General features: G+C 40.6%; 2 protein-coding genes and 1 long non-coding RNA gene across 4 annotated transcripts in view; 2 read left to right on the top strand and 1 right to left on the bottom strand.

The window, feature by feature from the left end:
* LOC309841120 overlaps positions 1–11,906 on the bottom strand; it is a 209,377-nt gene extending 197,471 nt beyond the window's left edge. The window contains exon 1 of the long non-coding RNA XR_014298948.1: positions 11,579–11,906. This is a non-coding gene — a long non-coding RNA (uncharacterized lncRNA). The remainder of the gene's footprint in view (positions 1–11,578) is intronic.
* LOC309841112 (conserved oligomeric Golgi complex subunit 2-like) overlaps positions 1–19,747 on the top strand; it is a 680,432-nt gene that overhangs the window by 191,854 nt on the left and 468,831 nt on the right. The window lies entirely within an intron of this gene.
* LOC309841116 (piggyBac transposable element-derived protein 5-like) overlaps positions 1–19,747 on the top strand; it is a 158,258-nt gene that overhangs the window by 132,850 nt on the left and 5,661 nt on the right. The gene's annotated exons all lie outside the window — the stretch shown is intronic.

Raw genomic sequence — 19,747 nt, 5'->3', positions numbered from 1 at the left:
CTGTGAAACACAATGCCAAGAGAATGAAAAGGCAAAGCACAGACTATGAGAAAAAATTTGCAAAATACACATCTGGCAAAGGACTGTTAATCAAAAATACACAAAGACCCCTTAAAACTCAACAATGGGGGAAAAACCAGATTAAAAATGAGCCAAAGACCTTAGCAGATACCTCACAAAAGAAAATATTACAGATGGCAAATAAGCATATAAAAAGATGCTTCACATCATATGTCATCTGGAAAATGCAAATTAAAACAAAAAAGAGACACCAGTACATACCCAGAATTCAGAACACTGACAACAGAACACGACATGTTGGTGAGGATGTGGAGCAACAGGAATGTTCTTCCATGTCTATTGAGAATAAAGAATGGAAAACAACTTGGCAGTTTCTTACAAAACTAAACATATTCTTGCCAGATGATTCAGCAGTAGCAGTTCTTGGTATTTATCCAAAGAAGATGAAATCTATACCCACAAAGAGGTCTATAGTAGTTTTATTCATAACTGACAAAAGCTTGGAAGCAACCAAGATATCCTTCCATAGGTGAAAGGTCAAATAAAGTGTAGTACATGCAAACAATGGAATATTATTTAATGCAAGAGAAATGAATTACCACGCCATGAAAAGATATGGATATAAATATTTAATAAATATTTGATTTTAGGCTTCTACCAGTCTATCAATAGTATTAGTACATTTTAACAGTGAATGCTCAGCATTCACGAATTTACCTAATAAAATATTTTGGGTTCAATATTTTAAATACTTCAACCTCTATGATTATATTCCTAATAATTTTGAATTGGGGTAAATAAACCTTAATTTTTTGTAACTTGTTTCTTATTGCAAAAGAGCTCAATGAAATTTTAGAAAATAAAAATTTACAAAAAAAAAGTTTAGTTTACTATTGCCAAATAATTTAAAACTTTACCTTATATTCAAATACATATATTTTTCTAAATTGATTTATATGCCACTAAAACCAAAAACTTTTACTTATACTAGATTTAATATCATGCAATCAATGCCAGAAAGCCATCTGGCGATGACTTGTCTTAAATAGAGTTAAGATGGGTGTTATTACAATGCAAGATGGAAACAAAGATAGTATAACAATTGAGTGTTACATAACTTTTCTGTTTTGATCAAGTTACTAATCTACAAAAGGCTTTTATCGGTGACAGACTTGGGAATTTAACAAAACTTTTAAACTAGCATGTGCGACTCATTCCTAGAAAACAACACAATCAATAACACTTTATTTAGATTAAATCATGACTATTTCTCCATTTGAATAAAAAAGGTAGCAACCCCAATAAGTTTATTGAACAGGAAAAGTTGAAATGCTATAATGCTCCTAAGGAATTAAATGATCCAGTCATGAATTACAAAAAAAGGATATAAATTACCAAAGTGTTTGCATAATTGGAATGTACAAGTGCCCATTATCGTTCAATAGTGTCGGCTTGTACAAGAACTCTATAAAAGAACTCCACTTCTAAACCGTGGAAAATATGTTCCCTTTCCCCCTATATACAACTATTAAGCCATTCATTTAGCTTTTAAAATATCCACTTAATACAGGCTTTTTACTCATTTGAACAGGCAGCAGGGCTCTATTCTTATTGCTTACATCTGAAGGATAGACGTCTAGTGTAAGAGGTAAAGCCCATAAAGGAGCCCAATAATAACAACAAAATACAGTTTAGTGAGCCCTTACAATCTGCCAGCTACCTTTCTGAGAATACTTCAATTAATAAAACATATAAAATACCTGACCACAAAGAGCTTACATTCTTTTGAAATATAATAGTGAAATAAACCAATAATAGAGGGGCACCTCGGTGGCTCAGTCCATTGAGTGACTGCCTTTGGCTTGGTTCATGATCTCAGGGTCCTGGGATGTAACTCCACAGCAGGCTTTCTAGGCAGTGGGGTGTTTTCTTCTTCCTCTGCGCCCCTCCCAATTCTCTCTCTCTCTCTGTCTCCAATAAGAAAATAAACCAGTAATAGAATAATGATTGATGGTTGATGGTGATAAGTGTTACAAAGAAATACAAGAAAGGTAAAAGCCATTGGAGAATGCTGGGATGAAAGTTAATTTTCTTTTGTGTTGGGTGGTTATATCTCATTTATGAGATGTTATTTGCACAAAGACCCAGGAAGTGAAGGAGGGCGTTATACAAATATTAAAGGAAAAGATTGCTCTAGGCAGAGCAAGTAAGTATATAGACTTTGTGTGAACAGCTGGTCTGTTACTTTTGAGGAAAAGCAAGGAGGCCAATGAGGAGTTCATAGTGGTGGAGAGAGGAAGAACGTATTGATGCTTGACCTTCTAGTACATTGAAACGCCTTCAGTTTTTATTTAATATGAAAGGGGAAGATACCAAAAGACTTTCAACAGCCGAATAAAATCATCTGACTTGATTTTTAGGTTAAGTTGCTGTACCAAAATAAATTTGCAGGGAGAAAGGAGTGCAGTATGTGTGGAAGTGGGGTTATCAATCAAGTCAATAATTCAGGAACATGTGATGGTGTTTTTAGCATGCTGGGTGGTAATAGAAGTGGTGAGGTATGGTTTTTATTTTGTATATATTTTGATGGTGAATATTCTGGTGAACAGGATGGAGTATGTGCAGGACAGACAATATCAACATTTATTTTACCTGCACAAACAGAAGGGTGGAGTCTTCAATCCCTGAGATGGAGAGAACTCTGAGTTCAAATGTTCTTTCTGATTAAATGGCATAGTGATGATGAGGATTTAGTCAGACAGTGAAAGAGAACAGTAAGCATAGTGTTAAGCGGTAAGACATTATAATACATTTGAACATCAAAAAACGTTGTGTTGGATCATCTGTTTATGTGAGTAAATAAATAAATAAAGCTTCCTGGGGTTCTGATAGAGGTAAAGACTACTATATGATCAAAAGGGGCACGTGCACCAAATGTTTATAGCAGCAATATCCACAATAGCCTAACTATGGAAAGAACCTAGATGTCCATCAAAAAATGAATTTCATATATATATATATATATATATATATATATATATATATATATATGATGGAGTACTATGCAGCCACCAAAAGAAATGAATTCTTGCCATTTGCGATGACATGGATGGAACTAGAGGGTATTATGCTTAGCAAAATAAGTCAACCAGAGAAAGACACTATCATATGATCTCCCTGATATGAGGAAATGGAGATGCAATGTGGGGGGTTTGGGGGACTGGAAAAGAGTAAATAAAACAAGATGGGATCGGGAGGGATACAAACCATTAGAGACTGTTAATCTCACAAAATAAACTGAGAGTTGCCGGGGGGGTGGGGAGACTAGGGAGAGGGTGGTGGGGTTATGAACATTGGGGAGGGTATGTGCTGTGGTGAGTGCTGTGAAGTGTGTAAACCTGGCGATTCACAGACCTGTACCCCTGGGGCTAATAATATATTATATGTTAATTTTTAAAAAAAGAAGAAGAAGAAGACTACTATAAATCAAATGCTATGGTTTTCAGCAAAGAGTGTGTAATCAAGCATATTTTATTAAAGTAACCAAGTAAAATGATGGTCGAAAATTGGAATAAGAGAAAACATAAATATCAGAGATTTTAAAAAGAGATATGGGACAGTGTAGAGAATATAGCAATGATATTATAATAGTGTTATATGGTGACAGATATTCACTATATTTATAGTGATCATAGAATAATGTATGGAGATATTGAAAACCTGAAACCAATGTAACACTGAATATCAACTATACTCAAATAAAAGAATAGTAAAAATAAAACATTTTAATTTAAAAAGATAAAAAGAGGGACAAGAATTTGAAAAGTGAATTTCAAAAAGAGTAAAGATGAGGCGAAGACATACTCTGAACCTTGAGGAAAACACCATTTTGAAAATTCTTCCCATTTTGAGAAAACTCAAATGAATCAATAGGATAAAAGAACCCATTTTAACTGAGAGATGTAATGAATGTTCAAGAAATAATTTTAAGACAGGATAATTCTTCCCTATGAAACAGCATACGGAAACCAGGGGAAACACCTGGAAGCAAAATAAACTATACTGAAAATAAGAATTAGGAAAAAGATAAATGATGAAAGATAAGAAAATTAGACCTGCGAAAGAGACCTAGTGAAGAGAACTTTTAGCTTGTGGCTTAATGTTTTTGAGGATAATCTAGAGTTCATAACTGCCTTGAGGCAGGCTGGTTGTAGGCAGTTTAGGCAGACCCTTAAGACAGGCCTACTTTGGGCAGGTGGTGTTGGAGGAGGCCATTGGGCTGGACAAAGACAAATCCAACCATTTGACTAAAGTGTCTGTGAAGATGTTGAAGTCAGATGCAACAGAGAAAGACCTATCAAACCTAATCTCAGAAATGGAGATGATGAAGATGATTGGACAGCACAAGGACACCATCAACCTGCTGGGTCCTGCACACAGGACGGTCCTTCGTACACTCTCATGGAATATGTCTCCAAAGACAACATACAGGATTACCTGGAGGCCCAGAGGCCTCCTGACCTGGAGTACTGTACAATACAAGTGTCACCGGCTCCCTGTGCAGAGAGACGGAAGCCTGGCTGCTAAGGAGACAGGAGGGGATGAGTAGGGCAGGGCGCATGCTCCACTCTTAGGAAGGAGTCTGGGCAGAAAGCATGCCTGTCCTGAGACTTTGGGCCCAAAAAGATAGCACTCCTTGGCCACCTGTCCCTGGGCAGAGATGCGCTAGCCACCAGGCGCCTACCCTGAAGTCGCAGAAACAGCTCCCTGAAATAATGGGGTGTCAGATTACATCTTCCTGCAGGATGTGGAAGCTTGGAGGAGGCACGGGGTTTAAGGGGAAGGAGTGGGGACAGTCCCCCAAAGGTCAGGCCTCATGACCTGGAGTACTGTTACAATATCAGCCACAATGCAGCAGAGCAACTCTCCTCCAAGGACCTGGTATCCTGTGCCTATCAGGTAGCCTGAGGCATGGAGTACCTTGCCTCCAAGAAGTGCATACACCAAGACCTGGCCACCAGGGAAGTGCTGGTGACAAAGGACAACATGATGAAGATCTCAGACTTCAGCCTTGACAGAGATATCACCACATCAGTTACTATAAAAAGACAACCAACAGTGGACTGCCTGTGAAGTGGATGGTTCCTAAGGCCATGTTGGACCAGATCTACATCCACCAGAGTGACTTCTGGTCTTTTGGGGTGATCCTGTGCAAAATCTTCACTCTGGAAGCCTCCCATATCCTGGAGTGCCTGTGGAGGTGGTTTTCAAGCTGCTGAAGGAGTCATTTGATGGATAAGCCAATAAGTGCACCAGAGAGTTATACACAATAATGAGGGGTGGCTGGCATGTGGTACCTTCAAGCTGGTGGTAGGAGACCTGGATCATACTGTGGCCTTGACCTCCAACCAGGAGTACCCGGACCTGTCCTTGGCCCTGGAACAATACTGTCTATGCTTTCCCAACACCCAAAGCTCCACCTGATCCTCAGAGAAGAATTCCACCTTCTCTCATGTGCCGTTGCCCAGGGAGGCCTATCTGCCCTGACACCCAGCCCAGCTTTCCAATGGTGAACTCAAATGACTAGTATCCCTATTACTCCTGTCCAGATTCCATCATAAGCTGTAACCCTTATCCCCCACCCTCCCTGCAAGACTCACTGCCTTCTCCTTTGTCCCTTTCCTACTGGCAGGAGCCAGCTGCCTACCTGAGGCCTTCACCCCTTGAAGTTCACCTCTCTTCCCCTTCCTCTTCCTCCTCCTTACAACCTGCTCATGAAAGAAAGGCACAGAGAGGCAGGTACTTGCTCGTGGCTACTTCCTTCCCTCCCATATGTTGGACCAAGACCCCTCCCTGGCATCTGGTACTGACTGGACGTCGAGGGAGTGGGAGAAGAGGCATGCCAGTGAAAGGTGTGGGAGCTTTCCTGTTTTGGTTTTGTCTGCTTAGCATAACATGTAAGACTGAGTTCTGGTGGCAGGGACCTAGTCCTTGGGGCTATAGGACTAGCGAGTGGAGGTCAACTGCTCTGGGCCTTGGCTAAGAGCAACCCCTGCTCCAGAGATATGGTGCCAAGGGCTTATTAATTTTGATGCTAATTTGCTTTGCTGACCAAATACCTGGTATCAAATGATGGGAAGGCAAAGACTGGAAGCAGTGTTGTGACCATGGGGTCCAGCCCCAAACTATGAAGAAAACACAAAGTGTATAAATCTGAGTAAGTATATATTTACACACCTCTTTAAATAGGTTGTTATCAAAGATTTAATCAATGGGTAATATGCTCCTTGTGGCTGGGAAGCATCAGTTGCCATATATTAAAAACAAAGAAAAGAGGTTTCTGGGTGGCTTCCTCCATAAGTGTCCCTTCTTTTCAGGTCATGATCCCAGGGTCCTGGGATGGAGCCCCACATCAGGCTCTCTGCTCAGTGGGAAACCTGCTTCTCCTTTTCCCTCTGCCCTGCTTATAGTTCCTCTTCCTGTCTCTCTGTCTGTCAAATAAATAAAATATTTTAAAAAAAGAAACAAACAAAATGTTTTTAAAAGGTCTTTTTTTTTTTAAATTTTCTAGGGGTGCCTGGATGACTCAGTTGTTTAGGCAGATGTTTGCATTTGGCTGAGGTCATGATTCCAGTGTACAGGGATCCGGCCCTGCATGGGACTAGTTGCACCCCAAGGAGCTTACTTCTTCCTCTCCCTTTGCACGTGATTAACCCCACTTGTGCGCTTCCTCTCTCTCTCTCTCTCTCGCTGTCAATAAACAAAATAAAATCTTTTAACAAATAAATAAATAAATAAATAAATAAATAAATAAATAAATTTCTAAACCTACTTTCAGTTTAGGTCCCTTAACAAAAATTGCTACTGATTCATTAAAAAAAAAAAAAAAGATAATTTAGAAAGATGCTTCCAGAGCTAAAAAGCTTTTTTTTTTTTTTCAGGATTAAATATAGAAGTGCTTTATAAAGTAAAAGAAAAAATATGCTATATTAACACTAATCACACTATAACTTTGGTGGTTATATCAAGATAATGAAAAGTGATTTTAAAGCAAATTTCATTATCAGACATAAAGATCAAGTCAAAAGAAGAGTAAAAGGATGAATTCATTAGGGAGTATAATAATTCTTGACTTTTAATACTTAATAACAGATTTGGGGATATATAGGAAAAAACTAAGAACAGAAATCATAACTTCTACCTTAGAAGAGAAATGGAAAAAAATTTCAACACTTTTATTTTAAGATTATATAGACAAATGGTCATGAAATTGGTAAGATATGTAAGACTTGAACAAAATTATCAACTAACTAGATATGCTTGATATTACAGAACACTCCCAACAACCACAGACTACATATATCTTAAGCCATGATTTTCTTTGCAAAGGTCAACATTGATAATGTTCTAGTCATACCTCCGTGTACCAGGAAAGAAGTAGCATATTTCTTGAAAGACACAGCTATCAAAGCTCCATTGAGAAACCGTAAAGATGGAGAAGGGATTTGCAAATTATATATCTGATAATGGACATCTACTCTGATTATTAAAAAATGAATAAAAATAAAAAACCTTACTAATAACCAAACAGAGTATCCAATTTTACATGTGAAGAAAATTATTGAAGAGACATGTCACCAAAAGGATATGGATGGCTTATAAGCACATGACAAATTTCTCAACATTTAGACATTAAAGAAATACAAATTAAAATCATAATGAGACATGCTTACATATCTATTAGAATGGCTAAATTTATAAAGGCTAATTGTACTTCGTCTGAGCTAGATTGAGAAGCAACAAAAAATCTAAACTGTTGTTGGCATATATCATGATACAACCACTTTGGAAAATAGTTTGGAAATTTTTTTAAATGCAAAATATGTTGCAGTTACACGAATAGCCATTTTCCTTCTAGGCATTTAACCAAGAGAAACAAACCCTATGTTCGTACAAGGACTTGTATATGAATTTCATAGCAGCTTTATTTTTAAGAATTGAAAACAGTGGAAATGTTCATCAATGTCCATCAATAGAGCAAAGACAAATTATGATCTATTCATTAAAGAGATTACTATTCAACATCAAAATGAACTATTTACAATTGGAGATTCTCAAAGTAATGGTGCTGAGAAAAGAAAAGCCAGGCAATGAATAGTATATACTGTGTGATTCCATGACTATAAAAAAATCTAGAAAATACAAATTTATATATAGTCACAGTCATCAAATATATTGGTGTGATTTTAGTGCCTTCTTCTGTGCTCCCATAGCTTCCTACACTTGGATCTCCGAGCATTTGTTACAGCACGTGAAAATATGAACTCTTTTTCTTTATTCTGTCTTACTACAATAAGAATCCTTGAAATTTTATGGACATTTGAACTCTCAGTTATTAGCAGAAATTCTATCACACAGTAAGTTTCCAAATATAAAAGCCAGAGTTTTACAATGACTTCTAAGCTTTTACATGATCTAGCCACTCATTTAACCTCTGTGACCTCTTTCCCTGCTACTCTTCAGTCCCTCACAGTGGCCTCCTTGCTATTCCTCAGATATGCCAGGCACGATCCAACCTTATGGCCTTCAAGATAGCCAATTCCTTTGTCTGGAGTGACCTTATTGCTGATAGTTCTGGGCAAATTCATCACCTTTCCATACCTTTGTTCAATTGTCAGCTTCATTGTAACTACCCTGCTCTTTCTATTAAAATTCTTAACTCCCCATCCCCTGCCTAGCAACCTTGATTTTTCTCACCCTGATCTAATTTTTCTTTTTCCCCATTGTACTCATCATTTTTGAATGCACTATGCAATTTTTATTAAGGTTTATAGCTTTGAATTGTCTCACCCATTAAAATAAAAGTTCTACAAAGCCAAGTATTTTATTTACCAGTGTAGTCTGAAGTAATATCTGCCATATAATAGACAGTAGACAATTGGTAATTTCAGAAAAAAATTATTGTTGAGAGTATACTGAATTTCATAAGTCATTTCAATATTTTTTCCAAAAAATAAACTATGTAAAACATACCTTAAATTTACTTTCAAAATATTTTATAGCATATAATGGACAATATACATAAGCCTTAAAGAAACAATCATATAAATAACCATTTCATACCTACTTAAATATTGCATAATACCACACTCCTAGATCATCTCTGAATGCTCTAAAATAACCCTTCAAGGGAAATACATTTTTAAAAATAACAGATTTTTTGGCAAATAATTTAATAAAATAAAAGTTTCAGTCATCTATGTAGATCATAAAAATGTTTTTAATAAGCATGAAATTATAACTCTGAAGTGTGCTAAAATGAAACCACCTGCTAAGGGTGAGAGAACAAAAATAAACATCATTTTTCCAAATAAGAGGAATTTATTACCTTTGAATCAAAGCATGTGGATTTGTTCAAACTGTCAATAAAGGAATATGGAAACACAAAACATAGAATGTCATATTTTAGATTTCTAAAAGACTTCAAAGTGAAGAGTATACATTTTTTAAATGCTACATAATGCTACATAATGACAAGATGACAGGGTATGACAAATAGCATTTTAAAAGCTCTACTCATAATGGAATGGAAGGTGTCATTTCCCTATAGTTTTATATATGTCATTAATTTACTATATCTGGATACAACATATTACCAAACAGATGTTCATCAAAGTCTAAATCATTTTTAATGGAACATAATATTTTGAACCTACATCTATCAATCATTTTTTCGATCTAACATTTGTAGTCTCGCTAAACAATTTATCATTTGTCGACAAAATTAAAAAAAAATAGGATAAAAAAGTCGTGTTTGGAAAAGTAGATTTTCTTTGACATTTAAATGAAAATATTTGCTGATATTTTTAAAACTTTAAATGTAATTTTATATATATCTGACCTATCAGATGATATAAAATTTTTGGAGAAAATATGACATATTTTTTTGATCTTGGTTGAAGGTATTAATAAAGAGCAACTGTTTGTATTATTTGTATTGTGATATCTTAGTTAATAAACATGAATAACTGGTATAAAATAGGTTTTTTTAAAAATTTTATTTATTTCCTTGACAGAGATCACAGGAAGGCAGAGAGGCAGGCAGAGAGAGAGGAATGGAATCAGGCTCCCTGCTGAGAAGAGAGCCCACTGTGGGACTCAATCCCAGGAACCTGGAATCATAATTTGAGCCGAAGGCAGAGATTTTAACCCACTGAGCCACCCAGGTGCTCTAAAATATGTTCTTTTTTTATATAGAATTATAGTTCTTGCCAAAATATGGAACTAGCTGGAACTGAATGCCTCCTTCAAAGTCAGCTCTAGAGAAATTATGCAAGTGTAATATAGAACTATTTCGGATATGAACCAAAAACAAAGAAATGATGATAAATTCCTTAAAAGACTCAAAGTTGCTCTTGACTGGTATGTTTCAAGCTCTATTCCTGGTTTGAGGACAGTTTTTAACAGGCCTGTCACTGTAGAAATCAGCTGGATGTTTAGAGGCTATCAGAACTGTGCAAAAACCTTGAAGGGGTAAAGACTTGAAAATTCTTTAGAGAGATCAGCTCCCTAAGGCATTATTCATCAACACATTTTCCTCCAAACAATTAAGGCTGATGGATGAGGGGCACCTGAGGGGCTCTCTCATCACGTGTGTGGTGGGTTAAGCCTCTGCCTTCATCTCAAGTCATGGTCTCTGGGTCCTGGGATCCAACCCCACATCGGGCTCTGCTCAAAAGGAAGCCTGATTCCCTACCTGCTTGCCTGCCTCTCTGCTTACTTGTAATCTCTCTCTCTCTCTCTCTCTCTCTCTCTGTGTCCAATAAATAAATAAAATCTTTAAAAAAAGGCTGATGGATGCTAAATTATGAAAACTGCTCCCTCCAAATGATGCTTCTTCATAAGGATTTAAGAATTGAAAATTGTAAGAATTGAAAATTAAAACTTGATCATAGGATTTATCTTATAGAATAACATCAAGTGAAGGCAGTTATTATTAGATCTGAAGTATTTGTGATTCTGAATTCTTGGCCTCATTAGTAAATTTATTTTTAAATTCTCCCATGGAGTGGTGATTGGCCTTCAGTCTTTCATTGATGTACATCATTGGGTCAAATGAGATGTGTGTGCCCAGAACTATATATACTCTTCTTTGTATTTCACTGGAGATGGCATTTCTGAGTTTTGTTCAATTGAATTTGGACAGATGTTTTAATAGTCACTTCTAGAGTTGGCCCTGGAGAATATCTTCCTTTTTATTTTCTCTTCCCGATTCTCTGAAAAACCCTGACTAATTCACATTATCACAGTGATATCACAATTCAAGTTTTTCCAAACACTATCACTGCAAAATAGAAGGAAGCTACTCAGAATGTAATGCTATTGTGAATGATTGAGAAAGAAAACATTATTATAATTAAGCTACCAGGTTTCAATGTATTTTATTGTTGCTTAGAAAATCCTAGCGTACCCAGAGTTTACAGAGATTTGATGATCCTAAGAGGAGCTGAACTCATGGACCAAAATAACTATGCACATAAAAAGTACAATTACTTACCTAAAAAAGATGATGTGGTTAACTTTATATGGCAATCCAAGTGTTATTGGAACAGGAATTTTAAAAATAGCTTAGGGGCGCCTAGGTGGCTCAGTGGATTAAGCCACTGCCTTCAGCTCAGGTCATGATCTCAGGGTCCTGGGATCAAATCCTGCATCAGGCTCTTTGCTTAGCATGGAGTCTGCTTCTCTCTCTCTCTCTCTCTCTCTCTCTGCCTGCCCTCCGTCTACTTGTGATCTCTCTCTGTCAAATAAATAAATAAATAAAATATTAAAAAAAAAAGAATGACTGTACTTTTAAAAAATAGCTTAAAAGGGGCACCTGGGTGGCTCAGTGGGTTAAAAAGACATGTAGACCAGTGGATTAGAGTAGAGTGCCCAGATATGGATCATCAACTCTATGGTCAAAAAATCTTTGACAAAGCAGAGAAAATTATACAGTGGAAAAAAGACAGCCTCTTCAATCAATGGTGCTGGAAAAATTGGACAGCTATGTATGGAAGAATGACACTCAACCATTCTCTTATACCATACATAAAGATAAATTCGAAATGGACAAACGACCTCAACGTGAGGCAGGAATCTATCAAAATCCAAGAGGAAAACATAGGCAGTAACCTCTTGGACACTGGCCACAGCAAATTCTTTAAAGACATGTCCCCAAAGACAAAGGAAACAAAAGCAAAAATGAACTTTTGGGACTTCATCAAGATCAAAAGTTTCTGCACAGCAAAGGAAACAGTCAACAAAATGAAGAGACAACCCACGGAATGGGAGAAGATTTTCACAAAGGACATTACAGATAAAGGGCTGATATCCAAGATCTATAAAGAACTCCTCAACCTCAACACACACAAAACAGATAATCATGTCAAAAAATGGGCAGAAGACATGAACAGACACTTCTCCAAAGAAGACATACAAATGGCAAACAGATGCATGAGAAAATGTTCATCATCATTAGCCATCAGGGAGATTCAAATCAAAAGCACATTGGGATACCACCTTACACAGTTAGAATGGCCAAAATTAACAAGGCAATAAACAACAAGTGTTGGAGAGGATGTGGAGAATGGGGAACCCTCTTACACTATTGGTGAGAATGCCAGTTGGTGCAGCTACTTTTGGATACAGTGTGGAGACTCCTTAAGAAATTAAAATTAGAGCTACCCTATGACCCTGCAATTGCACTACTGAGTATTTACCCCTAAGATACAGTTGCAGTGAAAAGAAGGGACATCTGTACCCTAATGTTTATAGCAGCAATGGCCACAGTCATTAAACTTTGGAAAGAACCAAGATGACCTTAGATGGATGAACGGATAAAGAAGATATGATCCATTTTTACAATGGAGTATTATGCTTCCTTCTGAAAGGAAGGATACCCAACTTTTGTATCAACATGGACAGGACTGGAGGAGATAATCCTGAGTGGAATAATACAAGCAGAGATTGTCAATTTTCATATGGTTTCACTTAATTGTGGAGCATAAAGAATAACACAGAAGACACTGGGTGATCAAGAGGAGAAGTGAGTGGGAGGAAATTGGAGGGGTAGACAAACCATGAGAGACTCTGAGAAACAAACTGAGAGTTTTGAGGGGAGGGGGCAGAGGGTTGGGTAAGCCTGTTAATGGGAGTTATGGAGGGCACATATTGCATGGAGCACTGGGTGTGGTGCATAAACAGTGAATTTTGGAACCCTGAAAAAAATAAAATAAAAATGACAACTCCTTTACCCAACATGTGGCAGGAGTCCCCCAAATGATTGGAAGCAGCCTCCATTAGAGATCAATCCACTGCATGTTGAAGGTCCTCCCACTTCAAAAAGACCAAGAAATATCCAATCCCAAAACAAAGTAAGGGCCAGCTCCACCTCATGGAATACCACCTGCTCTCCCTTAGATAGTGTGCTGTTGCTTTAATAAACCTGCCTTCTGCTTTCACTTGGGCATTGATCTCTAATTCTCACGTGCCAACAATAAAAATAATGATGGTTTACCATTACAATTCATAGAAAAGGAGGTACAGGGAAATTGAATGAAAGGGAATAACAAAGTAGGTTCATAAGTCAATCTTCCTTGTAAAAAAATTAACCTGAAAGTGCGTTTCTGCCACCTCTCTCCTGTTTGATATGATAAAGAATGACCACGATACATGAATTATAGTTCGGGATTTTGAAAAGCATAATAGCTTTATACCAACACTTGAGCTTTTATTTTTTTATTTATTTATGTATTTATTTATTTATTGCTAACAAGATAGGTCGATTTGATCTGCAGTTCCTGACAACCAACCTCAGAAGAAATTGCATCTTCATGAGAAGTCAGAAAGAACCACAAACCAAACCTCAAAATAGATTCAAAGAGAAAATACTCTTAAAAAAATTTCCCTTCCTGGGGCACCCGAGTGGCTCAGTGAGTTTGGCTCACTGGGCCTTTGCGTTCAGCTCAGGTCATGATCCTAGGGTCCTGGGATTGAGCCCCATGTCTGGCTCTCTGCTCAGCAGGGAGCCTGCTTCCACTTCTCTCTCTGCCTGCTCTCTGCCTACTTGTGATCTCTGTCTGTCAAATAAATAAATAAAATCTTTAAAAAAAATTTCCCTTGGGCACCTGGGTGGCAGAGTGAGTTAAAGCCTCTGCCTTCGGCTCAGGTCATGATTCCAGGGTCCTGGGATCGAGCACCACATCAGGCTCACTCCTCAGCAGGGAGCCTGTTTCTTCCTCTCTCTCTGCCTGCCTCTCTTCCTACTTGTGATCTCTATCAAATAAATAAATAAAATCTTTAAAACTAAAATTTCCCTTCCTATCAGAAGCAGACCAAACCACTAACAAATTCCACAGAAAGCTTCATCTAAAAGGTTGTACTTTCTTCAGACACCCAGCAGGACCTTCTTCTCTGGGCCTGGTATTTCTTCAATGGCCTATTCCAGAGAATAAGACACTAAACTACTGAGCGCTAAGGGCCTCAGAACCATGAAAGAGATGATGAGGGGCACAAAGCACGCCTCTGGTCACCAAGAGGGTGTGTAAACGTTTACTGCTTTTCTGCATTTTTCAAAGCTGAGTTTTTAGCTGGTGGCCGCTCCTTTAGGATAAATTGCTGATACCGTATAGTAAAAGCTATTATATGATCTTTTACAAACCATTTCCTATCTTTGCAATCTCATGTGCCAAGACAGACACGGATTATTTAAAACCCTGAAGAGAGTTCTGTTGCATTTAAATTGCCTGTAACCTTCATGTAATAGATTTATGATTGATGATAGATTTAGTTAAAATATAACTGTTTTAAATATTTATTCTCAGTAAAAGATTTCAAACTATGCTCATTTAAGTAAGTTGGTGCATAATCCCATTTCTATTAAAACATAGTGCAAGGACCAATGCCGCGCTTCTGAGAGAACCCCAAGCTCTTTTTCTAGAATGGCCATATGCATATGTATCAGGCGTCCTCTTTTCACTCCCTTTGTGCAGCACCTACCATGAAGGTCACGTAATAACCAATAACCAAAAAACAAACAAAAAACCCAAACATCCAGGTCAAAGTGATTCACGCGTGCCATCATGCAATGGCGGACCCTGCCTGGAGACTAGGAGACTGCTCAAATAGATCGCGGGCAGGCATCTCAGCCCAGGCCTGTGCTGGGGAAGCTGGTTCCTGGCTTTGGGCACAATCAGGAAGCCAGCGAAGTGACCCGAGAGTGCAGCCCGGTTTAGGGCTGATGATCTTTTCACAGCCAGGCAGCACGGGGACACCCGCTTGGGGAGCCAGGCTAGGAGGCTGCCCAGCACTGGCGCTGGCCACGCTCGCAGGCCCCCGGGACTTCGCTGGCGGGGCCCGCGCCTCAGGACGGAGGGGGAGGGGGCGGGGGCGGGGGCAGCCCGGATTAGGGGCTTTGCTAATTGCGGAAGCGGGAAGTGAGCTCGCGGAGGCCGCGGTGGAGAGTCTGAGAGGAGGTGGAGGGGCTGGCGGAGGAGTGGCGGAGGAGGGGCGTGCAGCGCCACGGTGCTGTGCTACGGCACAGCCGGGACTCAGCACCCCTGCCTCCCCGGCCCTGCACTCCCGCCTTCCAGCCCAGCCCCTGAGGCCGCCCTGTCTGGCTCCCGTGGCCCGCTGCCCCGCCCCACCCCATGGCTTCTCTGGACGACCCTCTGCGAGCAGCTAAAGTGACACCGCGCCGCGCCCTCACTGGAACAGAAAGCGCCGGGCACGAGCTCGCGGGGGTGTCGGGACCCAGCCTCCCGCGACCCCCGGGGCAGCGGGACCACCCTGGACGACACGCCGCACTGGGACCCCACGGGGTAGGGCCGGGGAGGGAGCCATGCGAGGTGCCCCCCGCCAGCAAGCACAATAGCCCCCATCGTTTGGCACCCCCACGCGCGGGTGCTGAGGACCCCCTTCCCTCATCCCGTGGCGTGGCCCCGCCACTTTTGTTCTGGACTTGGGATCCCAGGTGGAAACTAGTCCCTCAGACCTCCTTGGCAGCAAGGAGTGCAGGGAGGGATTCTCGGTTTTCCGCCCTGCCCTGGCTCTTCCTCTCTCCACATTCACATGCCTTCTGGCGTCCCTTTCCTCACCTCATTGTCACTTTTATTAAATGGTTTTGTTCTGCATGTTGACCCGCAGAGCGATTTCATGAATGAATATACAGGAAACTGAGTCGGAGCCCACCTGAGAGAGCCCACCTGTGGAGGCCTTTCATTAGAATGGTCTCTGGTTCTAGCCTCAGTTCAGAATACTGCGTTTACCTGAGGACCGAGTCCAGATGTTTCTTTCATCTCTGACTTGAATTTGAAATCCTAATGTCACTATGACCTGGGAAGCCGAGGTCCACAGCATCTTCACCTGAAATTCCACTAGAGCTCCCATTTACCTAGTGCCCAGCCTGAGTCTGTTTTCCACTACTGTCAGGGTTCTAGAAGTTCATGCACTGCCCACCACTGACAGTAGGGGCATCTCTCTGTCCAGATTTTCCCTTTACATAAGGAGGTCAGTTACAGGAGATTAGGGCCCACTCTAAGGACCTCACTGTAATGTGATTGCATTTGTAAGGACTCTAGTTCCAAATAAGGTCACGTTCTGTGGTACCAGAGATAAGGACAGCAGCAAGGTTTCTGGGGGTAATGCAGGTCAGCTCTTAACAGTCCACTCTCTGGCTCCCCAAATTCGTGTCCTTCCCATGTGCAAAATACCTTCACCCAATGCCCTCCAAAGCACTAATCATCCCAGAATCAACTCAAAATCTGAAATCTCATCTGTCCTCCTCCACTCAAAGACCTAGATCTCACCCAGACCATGGGACCTGAGGACTGCATCCAGAAGCCACAGTCTCCTGGTAAAGCTGCCCATCAGGTCCTGACATCACCCTCATTCCTCCCAGCAGCCAAGGGCCTACAGTTCCCAGAGACAGTTTCTCAGAGGAAGTTTGAAGACCACCTCAGAGGACATTCTTTGGGAGTGAATGAAGAGGGAAGGGGGTCAGAGACTCTTGCCATTCCCAGGGCACCCAGAACCCAGAGAGTGAGGCCTTGGGTGCTTTCTAGTGACAGATTCAAGGCAATTCTTTGACTTTTGGACTTCAGAGTTAACTTAGTTTTCATTTGTGATTATTATTTTTGTGTGGGGGTCATAGCTTTTCTTTTGACCTATGGCTGTTTTCACTCCCGGTTCTGAAGAAGCCCCTAAATCCTAACCCTGTTGAGGACTCCGAAAGCTCTCAGAGCAGCAGTACTGGGGGACAGTGTGGACACATGTTTTGGTTTCTCCTCTGGCCTGATTCTGCGGCAGCCCCGCTCTGTCCTCCTCAGACTTCAGAGCAATAGCTGAATAAGTGGAGAAATGACCAGGGGATCAGGAAGGTGGCCACCAAAGAGTGACTTCTCTGGAGGGTGGCTGAGATAGTGAGTGAGCATGTTAGTCCAGCTCTGCCTGCAGTCTGGATGGAGCTGAACAGGGGCCAGGGAAGGGGAGGAGGAGCAGAGAGCAGGGAGAAAGGAACCAAAGAGGAGATTCAGACGAAGGGAAGTAATTGGGAGGAGAGAATAAACTCAAGAAGACAGGCATGTAAGAAAAGAAAAGGGATGAAGTGGGCATCGGGAAAGGGCACCACCAGGGAAGGAGAAAGGGGAAGGGAAGAGGGAGGGAGGGAGGAAAGGGGAAAGGAAGAAGGGAGAAGTCAGCACGCCAGGGCTCCCCCTGCATCTGAAGAAGAGGTGGGTGGTCCCTCTTGTCAAACAGGGTGCTCACTCTTTGGTCCCAGTTTCTGCTCCCAGTGCTACTGGGCTTTTCAGCAAATTAATGACATATATAAAATTATAGGGAAATGACACCTTCCGTTCCATTATGAGTACAGCTTTTAAAATGGTCTCATGAGGCAGGGATTCTAGACATTGGCTGTTCAAGGCATGAGGCCTGTTAGTGTTTCTATTTTTTCCTCTGCAGAATGGGTCTTTCTACATTCCAGGTCCTTTCTACCCCAATAAATAATGCGGCGATTCTCTCAGTGAGTTGTACTTTTGGTTTAAACAGCCAACTGTCTCTTAAAAGAACTTTTGTTTAAATTCGTTTAAAAAAAATAAGTCCTTTCAAAAAAATCTTTTTTTTTATTTTTTATTTTTTAATCCCATAGGTTTACTCTGATCCTGGAACTTTGTCATTTTGAACTTCTCTGCTGATTAAAATATTCTTCATCATCAGCACCTACTGCTCTCCTCTCCTGGTGGTCTCTCCAGAAGGGGTCTTCTCTAGCTCTACTAGCAGGAGATGGGCACTTCCACTCTACCCCTGTTGCAGGACCAACCTTACCTATCCTGCAGGGTCAGGTTGGCCTGGCCTTTTATCTGTTGTTCTCTTCTGAGTGGTTAGTTTTTCATAGATACCGTGCTTTGCTTTTGTCAGGATTTAGCCTGGACTATCAAAACCCTTTTCTTGTGCCACTGAAGCCTAAGAAACAGTCCTGATGAGAGAACCAGGAACTCGAACAGATCATATTTATCCTGAATGTTCTGTAAAAAATGAAAAATACATTTATGAGGAGCCTCAAGATCTCAGAAAAGGGAAGTTTCACCAACTCTGTCATGTAGGGGCATCAATTCCGATTCTGTGTCAATTTTCCTACTTTCCCAGCTAATAATTCTCTACCTCAGAAAGCCCACTCTCAACCGTTTCCTCTCTCAAAGGCAGTTGCTCTTAGAGTCTGCACATGGAACTTGGGGCCTGCTGGTCGTTGGCTACTGCCCTCTGTACCTTGGGTCTAACAGCTGCAGGGCATCAAGATGAGAATGTCTCTTGTTCTAAGACTTAATATGTTTGGTAAGCAATAATCACTTATTTTGTTGATCCAAGTGTTCGACCTTTCATAATTATTCTAGTACCACAGTTTACTTTTTATAAGATTTGTCCTCCCCCCCCCATTTTAATATCTCTTAAGGTGGCACTCACCTTGCACTTGAGGACATATCCTAGTTTAACTGACAGCATTTTTCTTTCTTAGTCGATCATAAACTATAGTGCATATTACCCTTGATGAAAGCTAGGATGCAATTAAATATTCTATTATGGTTACGATTCTGATATTTGAAATCCTCCGGTAACTCCCTGTGCCCCCACAGTGTAGTACCTCACCTCCTCGGCATAGTATACAAACCATCTCACCCCCAGTGTTAACCCCGGGGGCTCAGCCTCCATCCCCAGGTGATGCTGCCAGATCAGCTGTCAGTTGTCATGAACTTGCTGTAGTTTCCCGAATGCACTGTGCTGCCTCCTGGCACTTTGAAACTTGACACACTCATCCTCATTCTTTGCTTTGCCCTTGTCTATCACCTCCCCTGAAAATCTGTTCCTAAGTGGCTTTTCCCAGCTCCAAACTACCATTGGCAGTCTTTTATCTCCCTGTGGTAAAGCCTGTCACACTGCACCATGGACATGCCCGTTGTCCCCCTGAGAAGAGAAAAGGGACAGTGAGGGCCCCCCAGCATTTGCAGCTCTAGTGCAGAGCCCCATGCCTGGCTTGCAGGAAATGCCAGATCATGAAGACAAACGGAGATCATCCTCTGGCTAAAACCAGCTCTTCTTTGCCTACCGCAGGATCTGGTCAATAAAGAGCAGCCAGTTATTATTGCTATTTTTCTAGGGATCTTTTCCCCATATATTTCCCAAGTCTTTACTC

This window comes from Mustela nivalis, assembly GCF_964662115.1.
Source record: "Mustela nivalis genome assembly, chromosome: 9".
NCBI classification, from domain to species: domain Eukaryota; kingdom Metazoa; phylum Chordata; class Mammalia; order Carnivora; family Mustelidae; genus Mustela; species Mustela nivalis.
The sequence above is the reverse complement of the archived record's forward strand: the minus strand, read 5'-3'. Positions and strand labels throughout refer to the sequence as shown.